The sequence below is a fragment of the Oncorhynchus mykiss genome, chromosome 16 (assembly GCF_057628025.1).
Source record: "Oncorhynchus mykiss isolate SJ-2025 chromosome 16, ASM5762802v1, whole genome shotgun sequence".
In the NCBI taxonomy this organism is placed as follows: Eukaryota; Metazoa; Chordata; class Actinopteri; order Salmoniformes; family Salmonidae; genus Oncorhynchus; species Oncorhynchus mykiss.
Window position 1 is genome coordinate 70,028,647 of NC_143037.1, and position 12,359 is coordinate 70,041,005.

General features: G+C 42.7%; 1 long non-coding RNA gene across 2 annotated transcripts; it reads right to left on the minus strand.

The window, feature by feature from the left end:
* Positions 1-6,433: 6,433 nt before the first annotated feature.
* LOC149976972 (uncharacterized) lies at positions 6,434-11,749 on the minus strand. Of its 2 annotated transcripts, none has more exons than XR_016487059.1 (3): positions 11,163-11,749; positions 9,117-9,284; positions 6,434-8,704 (listed from the first exon to the last, which is right to left on the minus strand). It is a non-coding gene; the product is annotated as an uncharacterized LOC149976972 (long non-coding RNA). The 2 variants fall into 2 exon arrangements; XR_016487058.1 differs by having other exon boundaries at positions 11,025-11,695.
* Between the last annotated feature and the right edge of the window lie 610 nt (positions 11,750-12,359).

Consider the following 12,359-nt stretch of genomic DNA (forward strand, 5'->3'; position numbering starts at 1 on the left):
GAGGTCCCAGGACTGAGGATATACCCAGCGGGATTCATTTTTAAGTGGTGATTCTAGTGTTATATGTAAACATCACACACAGCCTCCCACTCTAGCAGGGGGCTCTTGTAAAGGTAGGGATGCATGATTAAAAAAAGATGCAGGGAGATCCTGGTTCGATCCCAGGCTGTGCCCCAGCTGGCAGCGACCGGAAGACCCACGAGGCGGCGTACAATTGGCCCAGTGTCGTCCGGGTTAGGGGAGGGTTTGGCCAGCCGTGATGTCCTTGTGTCATCGCGCTCTAGCGGCTCCTGTGGTGGGCCGGGTGCATGCACGCTGACACGGTCGTCGGGTGTGTAGTGTTTCATTCGACACATTGATGCGGCTGGCTTCCAAGTCAAATCAAGAAGCAGTGCAGCTTGGCGAGGTTGTGTTTCCGAGGACGAACTGCTCTCTACCTTCGCCTCTCGCGAGTCCGTATGGGAGTTGTAGCGATGGAACAAGACTGTAACTATCAATTGGATATCACGAAAAAGGGGGGGGAAAGGTTGCATATAAACAGAAATAGAACAGAGTACATACCAATATCTAAACGAGGGGATAACATTTTCATTCTGGGCTTGCTTTTTGTCACTTCAGAGCATCCATAGTGCACACTTGGAATTAATTTTACAGCAATCTCTGCAGCCTCTGTATTTTGGCACGGATTTCAATTTGACTTAGCTTTTTTGATTGCATAAAACATGCTCTTAAAGATATTGACAGTGTATGGCGTTACGTTATGTGGTTTGTCTAACAGCACTGAGGCTGCAGTCATGACAAAATGGTTCATGGGTTATCACTACCTCGTTCATAGTAAATAGATCTTCTGAGGGCTTGAACAGCAACAGTGTGTCTTACAATTTAGAATCTGAAATTAAATAATACGAGTTACTGAAGTTAATTGAATATTTAAACTTATGGATAAAACAATGTTAAAACTATTAATTTTATTGCATTTAATTACACTCCAATTAATATATAAATTAAAATGCAATTAACTAAGACCCTGCAGTTTGTGGAACTAACTGCTGAAATGTCAACCAGCTAACCTCTTCCACTAGATATTCAAAACAACAGCTCTGACATCACTAGCCTGCCGTGGCCAGTTGCTGTAATTTTCATAGACAGCTTTGTTGGCCTTGGACAAAGTAGGTGGAGCAAACTGCTGTGAAATGTTTCTTTATCTCATCACAGGTGCCTTTTGATTGGTGTAATGGGGAGGCCAGTGTCTGTGCAACCTGGTGTCAGAGCATTTCGTATTATTCTATACGCAAATCGAGACACTCCATTTAGTATGTTACTTTTCGTATGGTATGTATTCATTTGCGGATGTCCAGCACCCATTTTGTATGATATGTTACGAATTACAATTCGTATTATATGTTACAAATTTAAAAAACGTACAATATGTTACGAGTTTTTACGAGAATCATGCATCTAGCTAGGTGGCTAACATTAGCTAGGCTAGGGGTTAGGGGTTAAGTTTAGGAGTTAGGTTAAAGGGTTTAGGTTAGGGTTATGGGAAGGGTTAGTTAAAGGGCGTACCATCGCAAACATGTGATTGGAACAGTAGCAACAGAAAATATGATGCAACAAATGCGTCTAATCAGCATTGTTGTCTGAAAATAATCTAAATAATGTTTTGTACTGATGGGAAATAAAGGTCTTCACAACTTTATTCCTCAATTTCATTTTTTATTGTAAAAGATAAATGTGAACTTCATCAAACATCCACTCGGGAATTCCAACTTGGGAACTCGGGCCTCTTTCTAGAGCTCCGACTATCCGACCTGAAGATCACTGACATCATGATTTGACCATGTGTTTTTCCGAGTTCCCAGCTGCCTTCAAAGCACCATAAACGGTAAAAAAGTATTTTACACACATCATATGTGTCCATTACAATCTACGTGTCACGTTCTGACCTTAGTTCTTTTATTATGTCTTTGTTTTAGGATGGTCAGGGCGTGGGTTGGGTGGGTTTGTCTATGTTACGTTTTCGATGTTGTGTTTGCGTTTGGCCTGGTATGGTTCTCAATCAGAGGCAGGTGTCGTTAGTTGTCTCTGATTGAGAATCATACTTAAGTAGCCTTTTCCCACTTGTGTTTCGTGGGTGTTTATTTTCTGTGTCTGTGTGTTCCACACGGAACTGTTTTGGTTAGTTATTTCACGTGTAGTTTATTGTTTTGTTCAGTGGTCATGATTCTTATGAAATATTATGGACACTTACCACGCTGCGCATTGGTCCTCCGATCCTTCCTACTACTCCTCCTCGGAGGAAGACAACCGTTACACTACGCAAGAATTTGAATTCATGACGTGCCACCAGTACTTAAAAAACGTGAATAAAGCAGAAAATGCATGATGCGTCATACATTCATACATTCAGTGCGCTACAGTAGAAATGACAACATGATTTACGCACACATGTCCAAGGTTATTATTTGTAAGGAAAACAACAATGAAGGTAATGTGGGTGTGTGGTGGTTCATTTCTTTACCATCAAATGAGGAGAGACAAACTTATCACACAAGTCAGAGTTATACTTAAACTAAATCTTTAATAGTGAGAGCTTTGCAATAGCGATGGCTGGTCAACGATTCACCTTCTCTGATGATCCGTTGAGAGCGCCAACACAAAGGCTACTGAGATCTTTTATAGCAAAGATCCACCCCATAGTCTACATAACAAACCACAGATGTTTGGAACGGGTCCCAAGGTGAGACTTTTTAAATGAGAAAGGAATATCCCGTAGCCAGATAGCATTCGCTATATATTAACGTTCAGTTTGGCCCCTAAGACGAGGTTCTGATCTCTTTCCTGGTACTTCATAGCACAAAAACACCAACTTGACCAATGACATAAATCAATTGTCAACTCCAGATACTCCCATCTCAAGTAAAATCCCTTATTGACCACACTCCTGGACAAGTTCACTGAGGGGAGTGAGCCTCTAGGTCATACACTATTCCAGGTTAAGTGCAACATCAGAGATTACATACAATGGTTCCAGACACTACCACACACATCCCCCAATGCCAAAGGAGGAAGTGACTGGCGCATAGACATTGTGGAGACAAGTAATTGGTTCCCCATTAATAATCATGCCATCCCTTCACATGGTTAAAGAATAGATAAAGACACATTCACATACAGTGAGGGAAAAAAGCATTTGATCCCCTGCTGATTTTGTAGGTTTGCCCACTGACAAAGAAATTATCCGTCTGTAATTTTAATGGTAGGTTTATTTGAACAGTGAGAGACAGAATAACAACAGAAAAATCCAGAAAAACGCATGTCAAAAAGGTTATAAATTGATTTGCATTTTAATGAGGGAAATAAGTATTTGACCCCCTCTCAATCAGAAAGATTTCTGGCTCCCATGTGTCTTTTATACAGGTAACGAGCTGAGATTAGGAGCACACTCTTAAAGGGAGTGCTCTTAATCTCAGTTTATTACCTGTATAAAAGACACCTGTCCACAGAAGCAATCAATCAATCAGATTCCAAACTCTCCACCATGGCCAAGACCAAAGAGCTCTCCAAGGATGTCAGGGACAAGATTGTAGACCTACACAAGGCTGGAATGGGCTACAAGACCATCGCCAAGCAGCTTGGTGAGAAGGTGACAACAGTTGGTGTGATTATTCGCAAATGGAAGAAACACAAAAGAACTGTCAATCTCCCTTGGCCTGGGGCTCCATGCAAGATCTCACCTTGTGGAGTTGCAATGATCATGCGAACGGTGAGGAATCAGCCCAGAACTACACAGGAGGATCTTGTCAATGATCTCAAGGCAGCTGGGACCATAGTCACCAAGAAAACAATTGGTAACACACTATGTCGTGAAGGACTGAAATCCTGCAGCGCCCGCAAGGTCTCCCTGCTCAAGAAAGCACATATAAATGCCCGTCTGAAGTTTGCCAATGAACATCTGAATGATTCAGAGGACAACTGGGTGAAAGTGTTGTGGACAGATGAGACCAAAATGGAGCTCTTTGGCATCAACTCAACTCAACTAGAAAATCTGTGGAGGGAGCTGAAGGTTCGAGTTGCCAAACATCAACCTCAAAACCTTAATGACTTGGAGAAGATCTGCAAAGAGGAGTGGGACAAAATCCCTCCTGAGATGTGTGCAAACCTGGTGGCCAACTACAAGAAACGTCTGACCTCTGATTGCCAACAAGGGTTTTGCCACCAAGTACTAAGTCATGTTTTGCAGAGGGGTCAAATACTTTTTTCTCTCACTGTATGAAGACAATGTTCCCTCCTGTCCTCTTCCCTTTCTGATATTCTGCATAGCACCAGGGACATGTGAAAGACAAGCCTGACCTCTCCCCTCTCTGGGCCCCAGGTGACTGAGCCCCAGGTGACTGAGCCCCAGCTGAGGGAAGAAGTGCAACTGCCAATACCAGAGTCCGAAGGGATACATTCTAATAACAAGAATATCACATAAGTATACTATGCAGATAAGACATCTTAATGATCTATGTTACACAGCTAATTCTGATTCTTCCGCCACAGGTGCCAGACAGAAACTTTGTCAGGAGGAAAAAGTTTGTGTTATGGGAATGGTTAGTTAAAAGGGTTCTGACTAGAGATGCAACAATTTCTGCATACTTGATCTGGGGAAGTGCTTGGGATCTCGTGTTTGTCCAGTTGAGTAAAGCCTCAAACATAAATTGTTCGCAACAGTGAAATGGGCAACTTCTTATGCGAATTAATGAGGAGGCGGAACATACCTCAATTCAAACTGATGTTAGAAAATAATTAGAGATTGAAACATAGCCTTTAGATAATTAGCAGGCAGCGTGCCTTGGTTTGAGGGTAGCGCGGGTTAATAACTGTCCATGTTGCGTAACAATTCTTGGCACGTCCATTAGGTGGGAAATGTAACTTGTTGCTATTCGTAACGTTTTAATTTTGGACAGTTTTGGACAGTTTCGTATCTACCGGTACATTTGGTATACATTCTCTCAGTTCGGTGAACGCGGTGTTGATGCTCTCCGTCCTTCTCCGCTCCTTCTTCGGCCCTGATGCTCTCCTCTTCCCCATGCATGCGGAGAGAGCGTCCAGCTGGCTTTCTTGCGCCGGACCCGGAGCCCCGAACTCCGTGGAGTAAGGCATCTGGATCTGGAAGTCAGAGAACATTCTGACATCACACACATAAAAAAAAAACTTGCGCTGGGGCGGCCATTAATGATATTTGGAACTCACATGTGAAAAGGTTAAGTAACCATCATTCTTATGTAACCATACCAAACGTAGCATATCATACTAATTTCACTGTCTCTGATTGACTTTTATCCATGCAATGTCTAGTCTATGAGACCAGGCTGGGATGTGACAAAGGCCCAGTTCTGTTGATTTCTGTAATGGGGAGGCCTTTGGCTGTGACAAAGGCCCAGTTTTGTTGATTTTCCATAACAGAAGAGATGCATTAATTGGTTGTGCTTCTGCTTGGTGAAATCAATGATGTGCAAACAGTCCACCGCATCAATGGCATGCTGTACAGGAATGTGGTAAATGTTGTAATTGAGGAATCTGCCAAAGTATTAGATGACCAAATCGTGTGCACTGTTATGTCGTGTTAGGATGACTAATGGAAAATACTAGGAAAATACTGGTTTAACAGGCGTTCCATTTTTGTAAAACATTCTAACATTAGAATCCACTTATATATATACTGTAGTTGACATATTGACCATCAATGATAATTCATCACTCCCGAGAACGCGTTTCCACTGCTCCAGAGTCCAACAGCGGCAATCTTTACACCACTCCAGGCGACGCTTGGCATTGTGCATGGGGATCTTAGGTTTGCATGCGGCTGCTCGGCCATGGAAACCCATTTCATGACGAACAGTTCTTGTGCTGATGTTACTTCTAGAGACAGTTTGGAACTCGGTAGTAAGTGTTGCAACCGAGGATAGATGATTTTTACACGCTACTTCAACACTCGGCGGTCCCGTTATGTGAACTTGTGTGACCTGCCATTTTGCGGCTGAGCCGCTGTGGCTCCTAGACGTTTCCACTTCAAATAACAGCACTTACAGTTGACCGGGGCAGCTCTAGCATGGCATGCTATGACAGTGCCACGTTGAAAGTTAATGAGCTCTCCAGTAAGGCCATTCTACTGCCAATATTTGTCTATGGAGATTGTGTGGCTCTGTGCTCAGTTTTATACACCTGTCAGCAATGGGTGTGGCTGAAATATCCAAAACCACACATTTTAAGGGGTGTCCACATACATTTGAAACTATGTGCATGTGTGTGTGTGTATATATTACGGTGCCTTTGGAAAGTATTCAGACCCCTTGACTTTTCCCCCATTTTGTTACGTTACAGCATAATTATAAAATGGATAAAAAATATCTACACACAATACTCCATAGTGACAAAGCGAAACAGGTTTTTAGACATTTTAGCAAATTTATTTTTTTTAAATTTTTTTTTATTTATTTATTACAAATAAAAAACAGCACCTTATTTACATAACTATTCAGGCCCTTTGCTATGATACTTGAAATTGAGCTCAGGTGCATCCTGTTTCCATTGATCCTCCTTGAGATGTTTCGACAACTTCAATGGAGTCCATCTGTGGTAAATCCAATTGACTGGACAGGATTTGAAAAGTCCCACACCCGTCTATATAAGGTCCCACAGTTAACAGTGAATGTCAGAGCAAAAACCAAGCCATGAGGTGGAAGGAATTGTCCGTAGAGCTCTGAGACAGGATTTTGTCGTGGCACAGATCTGGGGAAGGGTACCAAAACATTTCTGTAGCATTGAAGGTCCCCAAGAACACAGTGGCCTCCATCATGATTGAATGGAAGAAGTTTGGAACCACCAAGACTCTTCCTAGAGCTGGCTGGCAGCCCAAACTGAGCAATCAGGGGAGAAGGGCCTTAGTCAGGGAGGTGATGGTCACTCTGACAGAGCTCTAGATTTCCTCTGTGGAGATGGGAGAACCTTCCAGAAGTGCAACCATCTTTGCAACACTCCACCAATCAGGCCTTTGTGGTAGAGTGGCCAGACAGATGCCACTCCTCAGTAAAAGGCACATGACAACCCACACAGAGTTTTCCAAAAGGGACCTAAAGCCTCTCAGACCATAAGAAACAAGATTCTCTGGTCTGATGAAACCAAGTTTGAACTCTTTAGCTTGAATGCCAAGTGTCACTTATGGAGGAAACCTGGCACCATCCCTAAGATGAAGCATGGTGGTGGCAGCATCATGCTGAGGGGATGTTTTTCAGCGGCAGGGACTGGGAAACGAGTCAGCATCGAGGCAAAGATGAACGGAGCGAAGTACAGAGAGATCCTTGATGAAAACCTGCTCGGGAGCTCTCAGGACCTCAGACTGGGGCGAAGGTTCCCCTTCCAACAGGACAACGACCCTAAGCACACAGCCAAGACAATGCAGGAGTGGCTTCAGGTCAAGTCTCTGAATGTCCTTGAGTGGCCCAGCCAAAGCCCGGACTTGAACCCGATCGAACATCTCTGGAGAGACCTGAAAATAGCTGTGCAGCAACGCTCCCCATGCAACCTGACAGAGCTTGAGAGGATCTGCAGAGAAGAATGGGAGAAACTCCCCAAATACAGGTGTGCCAGGCTAGTATCATCATAGAACCACAGTCAAAAGTTTGGACACACCTACTCATTCCAGGGTTTCTCTTTATTTTTTAAAATGTTTGACATTGTAGAATAATAGTGAAGACATCAAAACTATGAAATAACACATGAAATAGCACTATTGGTTAGAGCCTGTAAGTAAGCATTTCACTGTAAGGTGACCTGTTGTATTTGAGATTCTTCAAAGTAGTCACCTTTCGCCTTGATGACAGCTTTGCACACTCTTGGCATTCTCTCAACCTGCTTCATGAGGTAGTCACCTGGAATGGATTTCAACAAAGTACTGAGCAAAGGGTCTGAATACTTATGTAATTGGGGTATTTCAGTTTTACATTTGCAAACATATCTAAAAACCTTTTTTCTTTTATCTTTTTCAGAATAAGGCTGTTACAAAATGTAGGAAAGGGGAAGGGGTCTGTATACTTTCCAAATGCACTGACCCAGCAGCAGGATGTTCCCAGGCTTGATGTCGCGGTGGACCAGAAGGTGCTCGTGGATGAACTCCAGGGCACTGGTGATCTGAAGGACACAGCGCTTCACAGCACACTCTGGGATACCTACCTGGGAGCAGAGGAGTGGTGTGTTGTTTGTGTTAATAACATAAAGCCTACACTACCCATAATGCAATGCGCACCCACGCAGTGATTATGGATAGTGTGCCTTGCAACATGGCTACACCATTTGTTCTGGGGTCATTGTACCTGTCTAACATGTGAATTAGAAGACTGTACAGTCCATATGGATTTTTTTTTGACAACACATTGAGCTTTATCGATACTTAAAGGAATAACATTGATAACATGCACATTTTAATTGTTTTCTTAAACACTTTATAGGTCACAGATTTACTACATCAAAATGAAACAATGAGTTAACTTTACTCTTTTACTTTCCCTCCCAATAACAAGCTCCTGGGCAAAGCCGTAGCGCTCATTGCATTGGAAGGCGATTCCGAAGAGACCCACAATGCAGGAGTGGCAGGACAGGTGCAAGGAGATGCAATACTCCCATAGGAATCCCCGGAGCTTGGTGGAGGCCATCGGTGTTCCTGCATTTTCATAACAACTTTCCAAATGTGACCACTGACCATATGAGGTTTTTGACCAGAAAACACTGTTAGAAGACAGAATACATTGATTTCGTGTCTATAAAGGTTTATCAGGACAGTTTGTATTTTTTGTATCAACTTGGCAAAATGTTATGACCATAGGCAATGTTTTGACCACTGTAGACAACTGTAGAAACCACTGTAGATATAGCAGACGGTATAAATTATATTAGCAGATTTTTTTGCCAGAATTGGCAGTAGTCTACACTAGGAAGCCAATTCTAAGGATACTTTGATATGAAAACTTTCAACCACTTTCAAGTTACTTGAAATAAATTAATCTTTCATTGTCATTGAACCAAAGAAAAGCTAATAGTATTTCAACCTATTAAACTATGAGTAGGCTACTTACCCCTGCAGTGATGGGTGACCAGCAGCACCTTGTCATACTCCCCCCAGCCGATTTCCTTGATGATGTTGATGTGCTCTTTAATCTCTAGGTGGCTCAGGCTCTGCGCCGTCAGCTCCATCAGCTCATCAAGGCCCAGCTCAATCAACTCTCTCTTTCTGTTTCTCAAATCTGACAATCAGAGAGCCATGGGTTAATGATTGCTATGGTCCAATCAATGCCTCTGTACAATTCACAACAAACTACTATTGATGTAAACACACTACAGATGTAGGATTCTAATTTGAGCTTGTTTGCTTCAGCAGGAAAATAAAACTGCAGTAACAGGAAATGTAAATTATTATATTATAATTCATGGATGTTTTTGTAGGGGTTGATACCTTTTTTCGTAAGGGAAAATCATGTCTGAAATTTCTAATTGGAAATTACAAACTTTAGAAGCCTTTTTAAACCTCAAATACACTTCAAATTTGACATTTCCTGCATTGTAGGAAAGTTCTCCTGCATCAGGGTGATAAGATTCTACATCTGTAGATATTCCCAGTTTATACCAAGACAACAGAGCTCAATTTTGAGGTAATTAAAAAAAAAAAAAATTTTTTACAAATGTATTTATCAAGCCAATCCTAATAATTGATTGACAGTCAATAGGGGGTGAACCACAATGACAATCTCTAGAAAAGTGAGGAATCCACAGTCAGTCTTACTACTGTAACTGTATGTCCCTCTACCTCTGTGACACCTTTCAGCTGAGCGGAACTGACCACCCAGTCTCTGTACAACGCGCACTCATGCACACTAATACAAAACCTACCATTTTACAGTTTCACATGGTGTGAAGAACAATTATGGGATTAGATGAAATTAGAGGTCGACCGATTATGATTTTTCAACGCTGATACCGATACCGATTATTGGAGGACCATAAAAGCTGATACCGATTAATCGGACGATTTTTATTTATTTGTAATAATGACAATTACAACCATACTGAATGATCACTTATTTTAACGTAATATAATACATCAATAAAATCAATTTAGCCTCAAGTAAATAATGAAACATGTTCAATTTGGTTTAAATAATGCAAAAACAAAGTGTTGGAGAAGAAAGTAAAAGTGCAATATGTTCCATGTAAAATATGTGCCATGTAAGAAAGCTGCTTGCTTCTGCTTACCACCGCTGTCAGATACTTGTATGCTCAGTCAGATTGTGCAGGACACGGTAGATAATATCTAGTAATAATCTAAATAACATTAGATCTGATTTTGTAGGAACACTATTTTTTATATTTATTTCCAATCTTTAAAGTATTTAACAAAAGGAAGCAATGTGTGTTTCACAATCACAATTGATCGTTTTTCACATTCAATATTGAAAAGTTCTACTTATAAATTTAGACTACTTTTAGTGTTTCTGTCATCATATCATGTATTATCATAAAAAAAATTATCCTGTTTTGCAATACTCAAGCCATGCCTGCAAGACGTATTAATGCACATTTTGTAGGCGTAGATATATAATTGGTGTCTAAGTACATATAAAATTTCAATCCTATATGATATGCAGAACAAAAACTATGGTTTCACAAATCTGCTATTTTTTCATTGCATTTTGCACTACATACTCAAGCATTAAAAATGACATCAACCAAAATACTGTTTAGAAAACGGATTCATTGATGATTCATGGTTACCTGTCTTACCTTTTTAGTAGAGGATCCCATTGGCCTTGAACAACCAACATGCACACACGTTGCATCAAACACACAGACACAAACACACAGACACACAAACACACAGACACACAAACACACAGACACAAACACCCATACACACAACCGGCATGTGACATGCATGTACAAATTAGTGTAGTAGCGTGTGAGTCACTGCCCCTCCGTTCTTCCCTCACCTTACTGCAGCCGTGCTGTGGATCAGAGAGCCGTGTGGCTGGCTGAGTGCCCTTCCGTTCTTCCCTCACCTTACTGCAGCCGTGCTGTGGATCAGAGAGCCGTGTGGCTGGCTGAGTGTCCCTCCGTTCTTCCCTCACCTTACTGAAGCGGTGCTGTGGATCAGAGAGCCGTGTGGCTGGCTGAGTGTCCCTCCGTTCTTCCCTCACCCTACTGCAGCCGTGCTGTGGATCAGAGAGCCGTGTGGCTGGCTGAGTGTCCCTCCGTTCTTCCCTCACCCTACTGCAGCTGTGCTGTGGATCAGAGAGCCGTGTGGCTGGCTGAGTGCCCCTCCGTTCTTCCCTCACCCTACTGCAGCCGTGCTGTGGATCAGAGAGCCGTGTGGCTGGCTGAGTGTCCCTCCGTTCTTCCCTCACCCTACTGCAGCTGTGCTGTGGATCAGAGAGCCGTGTGGCTGGCTGAGTGCCCCTCCGTTCTTCCCTCACCCTACTGCAGCTGTGCTGTGGATCAGAGAGCCGTTTGGCTGGCTGAGTGCCCCTCCGTTCTTCCCTCACCTTACTGCAGCCGTGCTGTGGATCAGAGAGCCGTGTGGCTGGCTGAGTGTCCCTCCGTTCTTCCCTCACCCTACTGCAGCTGTGCTGTGGATCAGAGAGCCGTGTGGCTGGCTGACTGGACCAGGGAGAGAGGAGGGCTACAGCTACTACAGAGACCACTTCTGAATGCCCAAACACACACACACACACACACACACACACACACACACACACACACACACACACACACACACACACAAGCTAAATACACACCAATATAACTCCTCGGGGGAACCAAGGGTACATGTGCTCACACCACTATAACCTCTCAATGTGCTCCATGCTCACAGGACAGTAAAAGGACACATTGGCACGTTTAACAATACAGTCATGCTTAACTTTAGTAAAGACTTGATCACAGTGAAGAGACTATACTGTATTAGCCCTGTATCAGTCTCAGTCACACACAGTGAAGAGAGTATACTGTATTAGCCCTGTATCAGTCTCAGTCACACACAGTGAAGAGAGTATACTGTATTAGCCCTGTATCAGTCTCAGTCACACACAGTGAAGAGAGTATACTGTATTAGCCCTGTATCAGTCTCAGTCACACACAGTGAAGAGAGTATACTGTATTAGCCCTATATCAGTCTCAGTCACACACAGTGAAGAGACTATACTGTATTAGCCCTGTATCAGTCTCAGTCACACACAGTGAAGAGACTATACTGTATTAGCCCTGTATCAGTCTCAGTCACACACAGTGAAGAGACTATACTGTATTAGCCCTGTATCAGCACTCGC